The sequence below is a fragment of the Vicugna pacos genome, chromosome X (assembly GCF_048564905.1).
Source record: "Vicugna pacos chromosome X, VicPac4, whole genome shotgun sequence".
Taxonomy (NCBI): domain Eukaryota; kingdom Metazoa; phylum Chordata; class Mammalia; order Artiodactyla; family Camelidae; genus Vicugna; species Vicugna pacos.
Genome location: NC_133023.1, coordinates 9,384,806 through 9,396,149, shown reverse-complemented (window position 1 = coordinate 9,396,149; position 11,344 = coordinate 9,384,806). Strand labels below are relative to the sequence as shown.

General features: G+C 43.8%; 1 pseudogene; it reads right to left on the bottom strand.

Annotated features, from left to right (window-relative positions):
- Window positions 1-9,771: 9,771 nt before the first annotated feature.
- Window positions 9,772-11,344, bottom strand: LOC116277202 (FUN14 domain-containing protein 2 pseudogene; annotated as a pseudogene).

Sequence of the window (11,344 nt, the reverse complement as noted above, 5' to 3'; positions counted from 1 at the left end):
TGGAAAAAGAGTTTTCAACTGAAAAAAGAAGAGTTGTTATATGCCGTGTCGTGCGGTGGTGACAGGCAGATTGCAAACGCTCAGATTTGAAGGGGCCTTCGTTTTGCTTGCTGTTTGGCAGGACGTGTGTACAGAGGAACGTAATGAGGACTCGTCCCAAGTGTTGACTTTAATTGAAATTGATTCATTCCTAGCACTGGGGTTGAAGACAAACACAAGAGCCAGGGGCTTCATAATCTAAATGCTCCCCAAGGGGTTATGACTATGTGTGGCTAGAAATGCAATGCAATATGGTCCAGGACCCAGGGGGCCTTATAAGCTGTGAGGGCCATCGGTTAAATTGAATTGTGTAGATCAGGGAAGGCCTCCCAGAGAGGGGACAATTGAGGTAGGCCTGGACTTGTGGCCATTTCAATGAAAATCAATATGATAACAATCTAATGGTTCCCATACACGGCTGCATGGCGCTCAGTAGTCTATAGTTTAAAAAAAAATGATTCCGATGTTCAGCCAGATTTAAGAGCCAATGCATTATTAGTCATATCTCCATGGAAGCACTGTGTTCAAATTAGGAACTTGTAGTTCAAAAGAGATACGGAGAACTTGGAGAGAGTCCAGAGAAGAGCCAGCAAAGCCATTAAAAGTTCCGAGGGTGGAATTCTAGAAAAAATGGCAAATGAAATAAAAAAGACTGAGGGCGAAATGGGACTTCAAATATGCAAGCTGCTGTTCTATGGGTGGGCACTGACAGTCGTTCTCTGGGTGCATCTGGAATGAGAGGAGTGGGAGTGAGCAAAAGTGGACGCCGCTGGGATTTATAACAGATGTGCAGGCAAAGTCCCGACAAGGTCAGCGAGATGCTGGGAAGTGAAGAGTGGAGGTTACACCATCTATGTTGATTTTTTTAAAGGTATAATTTTCACTGGTTTTAAAAGACAGGAGACAAGGCAAAATATTATTGTTTCATATATACTTGGATTACTCGGGGCTGACCATTTATCTACATCTACCAAGGCACCAGAAACAAGGAGACATTTGCAAAACTTAGATTCACACGTGCCTGGTGACTGTCGACACTTGGCATGTGCTTGGAGGATGGAGAATACATAGGGAGGGATCTTTTTTTGTCCCTGTAAGTGTCAGAGGACAGAAAAAATTGCACCGAGTTTTTAAAAATTCTCAGACTCTTTAGTAATTGGCCATGATGGAGGTCCATGGCCAACAGTCCACAAAGTGGAGACAGCCTGGAACTAGATCACAGAATGCTAGGTCTGGAAGGGAGCTAGTCTAGTGCTTCTCCAAGTGTGGCTGAGAAACAGAATGGGGACGTCATGCTGTGGTTATATAAGTTTACATAATCCTGAGTTAAAAAGTTAAACAGATTCACTTATTGCAGGCATCCCAGAGACTTGATTCTTCTAGAAGGGTGTAGTAACAAGCAGATGCATTGGTGTGTCTCAGCAGATCATTTCTCCACGAGACACATTTTGAGACAAAGGGAATGATCTGGACCAGCTCCTTCCTCTCTATTTTAACAAGAGCATCTGACGTTCAGAGAGGTAAAGAGATGTCATATACAGGCAGTAATAGGCTGAGGCACAGAAATAAGTCTCCCAGCTTTTCTGAGAGTGTCCTTTTCAGGACCCCACTCTGTGATCGCTGTACACCCACGTTAGTCAAATAGTTATTAGGTCCAGTGTACCTTTGAGACAACCCAATGTGTACAGTTGGTATACACCCAGTGGAGAAATGTTGATAGCCCAAAAGCCAAAGGGATCAGCTGCTAAGCTCACACTGCCATGAGGACGTGATGTGATACTGACCAACGAAAAAGCTGTGCTTGGAACTGCTCTTGTGTACGGGAGAAATATTTGCCACCCCAAATATGTCTCTTTGGGGGAGGGGCTTCAAGATGGCAGAATAGAAGGACACAGAGCTCACTCTCTCCTATAAATACATCAAAAATACATCTACACACAGAAGCATTTTCACAGAATACGAAGATGTGTCTCTTTGGCATGAGGATTAATTTAGGCTGATGATTTTTAAGAAACAGAAGACTCGGGAAGTTTTCTTTTTCCCTCCCCCTTCACTGCCTAAAGAATTTAGTTAAAGGGTCTATTCCTAGAATAGAGTGGTCACCAGAAATATCTCCGAGGAATATGGGCTAGGTAGAATATAGGCTCTAGAGATCAGAGTCCACTCAGTGTCCCATTGTCTCTGCAGGACCCAGCAAACATACCAAACAGGGACTCTTCCATCTCCATGTGAATTGCCTTCCTCCCCTTTGAAGCCCCCAGCTCCTACCCCCAGCATCCTCTTCTGTCTTTAGCTTTAGATGGTTTTTAAGGTGAGGGCTTCGGCCATTTCGGTGAGTAACTCAGTTTTCCTGGGTTTCTCCCGTGTCCACATGTTATTAAATTGTTGTTTGATTTTTCTCCTGTTCATCTGTTTCATGTCAACTTACTTCTCAGACCAGCCAGAAGAACCGAGAGGGGTAGAAGAGTTCGTCCTCCCTGACACTCGTAACCACTCTACTTATAGACAGTCTCAGGTCAGCCTTTTAACGTGCCCTGCATCATATCGCAACACAAAGTGCCGTGCAAATTTTTTTATAGAAACTTCCTTTATGAATGCCATTCTAGGATTTGGATGCATGGTTTGCATGTATATACACATCTACTCCAAGTGTGGGGTAGAGGGTAGAAAAAGAGAATGCTTTGCAGATGGCTGTTGCGAGCAAAGTAAATGGCTCGATGATGTCATTCAGTAGGTTGTTGCTGATGAAGTGATTCTTTATGACACTGAGATATACACATAGAGATCCGTGTCGCTTACCCCCAGGAATAGAAAGTTAGAATCTATGTATCTGAGTAGCAGCTGTAGATCATTATTTAAGCATAAATTCCCTGTTATAATCTGCATTTTGAACCATTTGGTACAAAATGGAATTAATTTACTTTTGGACAAAAGATACAGAGTAGTAAAAAGAACTGGAACCAGAGAAGTGCTGGGTGTTTTTTTTAAACCTGCGGAAGAGTTTTAGAGTCTTCGTGCGGCAGCTTTCCAGAGCCCGTCCTAGGGGTGCCTGCAGGAAGCAGCTGACTCCTGCTGTCTGCGCTCGGGCCGCAGCGGCAGCATGTTCAGCTGCTGTATTTTAGCCGTTTTTATGCTGCAATGAATAGGCTATTTGAAGGGAAGGGAGGACGGGTAGTTCCTGTTGGAATAAAAGGATCATAAATCCATTCATGCCAAACTGTGAACACAGTTAGACAATGCAGTGAAGGCAAGTTTTATTTGGTAATTGCTGTCTTTGTTCAGAAGCTTTGCCAATGCTAACTGATTGAAAAGCTCCCAGAACAAAATAGTGAAAGGATACAGCTCACTCATTAGCCTGAACTGCATTTGAATGATTCCTGCCTTTCGTGACATTCTGGTTTTCTTTCTAAACAAAGAGTTAACGTGCTTTTTAATTTGTGTATTTAAAGTCAAGGGGGATGGGAGAGGATCGTGATCTCCTTCCTAGCTTCCTAACCTTGACTGAAGGGGGCCTTTGGAATGAGACCAACAGACCTTCCCATTCGAAGGCTTTGCATTTATGGCTGATTCCTGAAAGGGCAAGAGTCAGCAAGTAAGTCAAATGGCTGGAGACTCTCCTGAAGCCGGGAGGAATGAAGGAGCGCACGGAAACACCTCCCCGCTGAATGTGAAGACACACAACACCCAGGTGAGCACGGTCTTCTTTGGGGCATCCTGAATCTCTATTATCACATCATCGTCAACATAGACATATTTGGCTTTTGCAAGCCACTGCCTTAATCCTTCTGGATGTCAATGTTGAGAGAGAGAGAGAAAGGGAGAAACAAACTAGGATTGACTACCCCGCTCACTCAAGACAACCATGCGAGGTTGTTGATGAAATAAAGTCTTTTCTGTCTTGTTTAAAAATCCATTATTCAATTTAAAGGACGTGTATGGAACATGTCATATGTGCCTGTCGTATGTGTCATTTCTGGATTGTCTTTCTAATGTTGCCAGTGATCTAATTGTGTCATGTGCTGTTTATTATGTGGTTCTGGTTGGCCTGGAAATATTGGAAGATGAAGATATTAAGTGAAAGGATATTCAGTTAAACTCCTGTTAATTGATGCCTACTTTATGGTAGTTACTGAAGGTGGAAGATGAGTAAGTCACAGTCCCTCCATTAAAAAGGCTGGTAATTAAACATGATCAGTGGTGCCTGTGTCCAAACATTTATTATTCAAACACTCAGACTGGATAGGGAAGCAAAAGTCAACATAACATTTTAAAAATATGCTAATTGACTACTTAATAACATTTGTCCCCAGCCAAGGCATGTCCCTGCCTATTGTGTGAATGTCTTTGGTAATGTTGACCAAACAAATGCAGAAGGCTACAGATAAGAGTTTTTTTGGGGTCTTAAGAACTGAAACTTGGGAGACACAGATTTGGGTAAAACCAAAAGAGAGTTCTGGGTAAGAGCAAGAATCAGGAGCTTATAAAGGCAAAAGCCACAAGGATGTACTCTGGCACAAGAGAAGAATTATCTGTCCTTAGGGGATAGGCTGTCACAAGTTGTTTTAGGGTTAAGGGTCCAGTAAGGGTCTTGAGTTTCTGGAAAACTGCACAGATGTTCTGGATGCCTGCGTTCACACAATGAGTGGTCAAAAGGTCAGATTCCATCCAGGCCAAGATGTACGTAAGAAGTCCCACTTCCTCAGTGGCCTCCTGGCTCCATTTTACAGAGCTCTCTTAGCAATACCAACTCCATTTTGATTTTCCTTTCACACTGGTCAGTATTTGAAGATGAAGAGCTTAAACGAAAAGCCATTAAATGCAGCTAACGTTAAATGGTTCCTACTTTATGTCAGTCACTGATGGTAGAAGATAAATAAGGTACATCCTCTCCATTAGAGTTCTTAATCTAGTGAAGGAGCCTGGTAAGTAATTGTGTCATTGAACGTGGGTGGTGTAAAATCTAACAAAGCAATGCAAATAGTTTTGAAGTGAAATCACACAGCTTGCTAAGATGAAGGAGTTCACAAAGCTGATGATGCAGGAGAATGGCTCAAATCATTGGCAAAGAGAAAATAAGAATCTGATTGAGTTAAACTTGGAAGAAGAGAAGATTAACAAGGATGCTGTGGAATCCTGTGGGTGTGTACAAATACGCTGTCCAGGACGACAGTCATTCAGAGCGGCTGTCTCGTGTCCATTTCTCACCCAAAAGCAGCAATCCCATCCTCCTCTCCAAATGAGAGCTAACGGAATACGCCACCTCAAAATATGCCTCTTTGGCATAAAGATTATTTTGAGATGATTATTTCTGAGAAAAAGCAGAAACAATAAAAGCTCTAAAAAGAGTAGAATTGACTCTTTTGTAAGGGAAATTCACGTTTATAAGGGAAATCTCCATGTGTGAGGGGAGTCCCTCTATCAGGAAGAGAAACTCCTGTCAGTGGAGATGGCAACCCACCCCCTTCGACTGTGCTTTTCCTGGTCACCCCTCACAACCGGCTCCCTAACCCCCACTATCTTTCTTTTGTCTTTAGCTGAACAGTATTTAAGGTGGTGACTTGACCATGTTGGGAAGTTTTACTCAGTTTGCCTGGGTCTCCCGCATTATACAGGAGGTATACATGCTATGAAACTTCTGTTTGTTTTTCTCTTGTTGATCAATCTTTTATTACAGGGGGTGGGAGGTGGTCTCAGCCAAGAACCTAGAAGGGCAGAGGGAAAATTATTTTTCCTCCCTTACCACATCAGAATATAGGGTTTGAAAAAAGATTTGATTATTAAGGGCTTTAGAGGGGTCTTTGGGGGGAATTGATGAAACCCTCAAATGTTTTTGTAAAGATGACCTTCTTTGTGACTGTGCCTGAAAGTCAACTGTGAAGAGAGGGCCATGCAAAACCATCATACAGTTTTTCCAGAATAATTACAGCCAAAGAAACATTAACACATCATTGCTGTTCATTTTAAGAATATATGGCAATTATATTGAATTTTTAACATGTGAGAGTGTGTGAAATTATTTTCCTATTTTTTAAAACAATTTTTTTCAGAATGAAATTCTGGTCTAATCTTTTCTCCAATATTTACTGTGACAAATTTGGTTCCTATTTTAGGTGGATTTGTTTTAAATGGCCTTTTTCAGATACAAATTATGCTTGGATAATAAAGACTTTGAATATTTATGAAACAATATGATAAGTACATATAGAGAGATAAGCATAGACAGAAATGGGGAACTAGTTGAAACTGAAGGATCCTCCTTTTGAAATATACCCTAGGTACGCACATTTCCTATAGATATTTTATTGCAGTATTCTTTTGTGTTAGATGCTCTTGGGGTTCAACCTGTACCATTATGATAATGATGATGATGAATATGATAATGATGATTGGTCTCTGAACTGGAGGTAAACACCCAGCTCATGTTGGCTGTCCAAGACACTGGAAGCCCAGCTTTGCTTCCTGCCTCTGACCTCAGATTTGATCCCTTGCTCCAAGGCTGACAGCTCAATGACTCATTATCCTAGGTCACCTCTGTGTTTGCCAGATCATTTAGGGTCTTGAGGAATGCAGGTTCCTAAGCCACTCCTCTCTTGTTGGGAGAATTAACAAACCAGGGAAAGAGTGGAGTCTTTGCTGATCATTCTAGAAAGCCTTCTCTAGGGGCAAGCATTTGTATTCATTCCAATTCCTTTCCTCCACTTGTTAAAAGCCTTGATTCTGGAAATCTGAGATCTAAAAGAGGATTATCTAAGGCTGTTACTTCGGCAACAATGGTGTCTTGGACAATCACTTAAAGTGTTGGGGCTCCGTTCCTCCCAGTGAAGTGGGGATGGATGAATATCGTGGTCATGGATCCCAGTGACCAGGAGCAGAGCAGAGACTCCTTTACACATGTCCTACCATATTTACTTAGAGCTCAGAGTTGGGAGAACTGACGCAGTGATGCTGCACTGCTATTCTGCAAGCTTTTAGCTCTCCCATCTTACTCCTCTTTAACTTTCCTGCTGATGACTCTCTAGATGTTCTATCCCAACCGCTACAATGCCCTTGAAGGTGGATGGTTTGAAGACACCTTCATCCTGTAAGCCACATACTTCTGGTTTCCACTGGGACCAAACCTCGTATAGGGTCACATTGCAAAAAAACTAAACTAACATTTTAAAAAGTATGGAAAGCATATATAACTTTACAGAAGTCTCTTAGACTAAGGCAAGTATGACTCAGAGCACACAGCCAAATTTCTACAAATCACCAGAAACATCCTCCTCTGCCTTGTCACTTGTCATAGGGTGACAGCTCTCCAGCTCCACCCCCCCACCCCCCGAGAAACCCTTTAAACTCTTACCTGACGCTCCCTGGCTCTTCACTGCCTCACAGCCTTTTCTTACCAGGATTGTTTCTTCCTAAGAACGGCTCCCTCTTCTCCAACAGAAACCCGCCTGGCCTTTCCTTCCTCCTGAGTTCTGTCTTGTGCTCCAGGCAAGGGAAAGGGAACAGCTGTGAAGGCTCATCGACCCCCATCGTACCTTCATACTTATGTCCTCTGACTATCTGTCTCCGTCAGAATCCCTGAAGGGAATTCTGCCATCACCTTGAGCAAAAATCCTTCTAAAATGATTGTTCCCATGATCCTGGACGTCCTCCTGAACTTTCTTTCCAAAGCAGTGCTGCAAACATTTTCTGTGAAGGACCAGATAGTAAATATGTTTGGCCTTGGGGGTGATACGGTCTCTGTTGCACCTACTCAACTCAGCCATAGTAGCAGGGAATCAGCCACAAGCAAGAGAAACACAATGGGGGCTATGTTCCAAAAAAACTTGATTTGCAAAAACAGGCTGGCGGACCCCGCTCTGAAAAGTACTTCTCAACTCTAGTCGGGCATCACGACCACCTGTGGAGCTTTTAAACTTCCTGGTGCTCAAGCCACGCCCCACATCAATTGAGATTGCTGGGGGTGGGACCCCAGCTTCATGATGTTAATATTGCTCAGGTGGTCCAGTGTGCAGCCAAGGTTGAAAACGCCACCTCTAAACATGAAAACGAATATACGTATGTATATGCATGCCTGGGACATTGTGCTGTACCCCAGAAAGTGACACATTGTAATTGACTGTACTTCAATAAAAACAAACAAAAAACGCCGGCTCTAAAACCTCTTAATACTTCTCAGGAGCAAGCCAGCTGGAAACGGGTCAGTCCTGTATCCCAGCCTGAGCATAGCGATTCATCTGGTCCTGAGTGGGTTGCAGGTGTGCAAAGGGACCACCGCTCCCCTCCCCCAAAACACTGGCCTCATGATTGCCGGATCCTGTGAGCAGCCCCGAAGGCTTATCCGATGTTCCCTAAATATGCGGTCAGTTCCCACGTGTGCTTTGACAGGGACGGGTGAGGAGGGATGAGAGTAAAGCAGCCCCAGATGCAAGCACTATATTAGTTACTGAGATTCCTTGAACAGGGGTAAGTGGAGCACTTTGTTTGTTTTTCTGTTTTTTATAAACAAGCTATAATTTCATGATCATGCTTGATAGGTAATATGTCTGAAAGTTTCCATAATAAAAAGAGAAAAAATGTTTTTGAGTTCTCGTTCAAAAATATGGAACAAAGTGGCTCATACCATTATGATTCGGGGATGATTCATACATATTGCAAGCAAAATAACTTATGCTGCCTTAAAATACTACCATAACATAATAAGGAGAAAAATGCAAATGAATTCTAAAAAAATCCCACACATCCACTGGTAGCTACAATTTCCAAATTCAATACATCACTCCCAAGATAAAAGGCAAAGATTTTAAAAGGAAGGTGTTAAAAACATACATTTTGCGAGGTATCACCTGTAAGTTTAAGAATTAATTCCAAGTTTTCTGCATTCTCAAAATTCCAATTCTCAAGTAATCCTGTGGATCAGTCCCTTTTCCAGATACTTTTCTGTGAGTTAATTATTCATATAGTCAACAAATACTGAGTACCTTTAAGCACTCGGCTCCCTGTGTGTGATACCGAAGACATAAGCCTTGCTTTCCTGGAGAGGATGTTATAGACACGCTAATAGGCCATTAGAGAAAAATGTGTTCTGTTTCTAAGCATGGGCATGTCTATAAACTTTTATTTTAAAGAAAATTTCTAAGAGTTGAGGTCATCACGAAATGTAATCTGTAAAAAGTTTATTTCCCATCTGCTATCGCTACCGTTTTCAATTCTCAGTGCTTGGAATGCCACCACTTTAAAACTCTGGTTCAAATGTTATATATCTCATACCGACTGGATAAAGAAATAGCAGAATTGCCATAGAGGAGCTATGGCCACCCCTGATGTTTTGACAAGAGGTAAAGGATACTTCACATTTCAAACTTTAAAACCTTATCTATTAAATAGAAATCCAAGAGCATCTTCCTTCTTCCACCTAAAGTCATCAATTTTGCCATAAGTAAGTCCTTTGGAAACAGCCACAGTATGCCTTATCCTGTACGGTGGAAAACATCCCTAGATATTACCTTAATGCCTCTAAATGACTCGCCAAGTCTGACATCCAAAATGTACCTATTGGGTGGTTCCCTTAAAGGCCTTCCCACCAAGCACACCCCCAGCTCGGCATTATGTACCTTCAGTACAAGGTTGTTCCGTGTTCAGATTTCTCAATTATAGTGTGTATGCTGCCATTTTGTTGGGATAATTCTAGCCAATCTAAAATCTACTAAAAAATAAAGTAGACACCAAGATACCAACATCTTTCGTGCTTAAAGGCAAATGTATTCAGTCCCCTTCCAAGCGGCTCCTAATCAGGTATCCTAAGCGCTGGTTATTTCTCTTCCGAATCAAGTTGGAGACAACTTGTAAGGATCCACTTATCCTCCATAGCGAGCCATCTTGCCCCATGTTCCAGTAAGCAGCTTAAGTAGGGAGAAAGGAGTATTGTCGCTGCCCTACAGGTTAGTCAAGTGGGGAGCGGGCTGGGAGGAGAGCTAAGTCTACGGTCCCTTCCGCTGCCATCAAGCTCCCAGTAGGGCCGCATCACCTTGCACTGTAGGGGAGATGAAGGCAAGCGAGAAGGGGAGGAGGAGAGACTGGGTGTCCTACGACGGAGTGAAGGGGCTGCAGGTTGGAGGTGAAGTCATCCTTTTTAGGATGCCATTCCAAGCATAAAGCCCCCCAAAAATCCACCAATCACTATAACATTCTTCTTCACAAATGACATCACCTCCTCTGCTTTGTTTTTGACCTCCTTAGGTATCTGGTTGCTCTTACAGTTCTTCAGCTGCTCCTTGGCTTTTTTCATGTCCTCCTCCATTTGCTGCCAGTCGACTTTGATGTACCCGGTATGGTTTGCAAGCTGAAGGAGAATAAACCCACCGCCCACAGCTGTTGGAGCCAACTTTTCAACCTTCTGGTACATGAAACCCGTGCACCATCCAGTGACACCTCCAATTAACAGCTGGGTTGCCACGCTATACCTTTCGGCTGCAGGCCCAAATTCCTGCCCAAACAGCTGGAGCCACCATGGCTGCTTTTCAGCCGGTCTCACAAGGACCCGGGACTGAAAATTTCTCTTGACGTTTCTTTGACTGGCCGCAGCCATATCGGTGAGCTCGTCTGGGGATGACACCTGCAGGGGCTCGGCGCGGTAGGATGCTGAGCGGGGCGCCGCTGGCGCCGTAGGATGGCTCCGGGCACGCGGGGCAGGTGTTTCCGTTCCCGCGGCGGCGGCGGCGGCGGCGGAGGCGGCAGAGGGCGGGCGGGGCGCGCAGCGGGACCTCCCCACCCCGCGCGCGCGCAGCCGCGTCACAAGCCCCAGCGGCCAGGTCACAAGCCCCGGGTCACAAGCCCTGCGGCCCCTGAGCTTTTTTTTTTTTTTTTTTGATAAGGCTAAATGTAACTATTCACTCTCTTCCGAAGCTGAGAAATACCAAGGCATTCAACAGACACTTCTTTGGTTCTACATGCTACATCTGAACATGTGATTTTAACAGGCCTCTCTAGTGAGATGAAAAAGAACTTCGTATTTCCTGTGAGGTATCAGAAATTCATTCCTGAGTCCACGGCTGTCCTGCTTTTCCCAATCTTTCAGAGCACGTCTGAGCTGGCCCCAGTGGAGGGCTGAATTAGACTAATACGCCCCTATTTTAATGAGAACCCAGGTTCAAGCAGGCGAAAATGCTGTTTAAGTCATTCTAAGGCCACTTGTCCGGGACCATCTTACTGGAAAAGTACACTTTCTAGAGACAAACCATCCGTGGCTCGGGCCCCATGGCACCTGATTTACCGCTTCCCTGCTGTCATTTAGGAGAGCCTCGCAGGCAGCCAT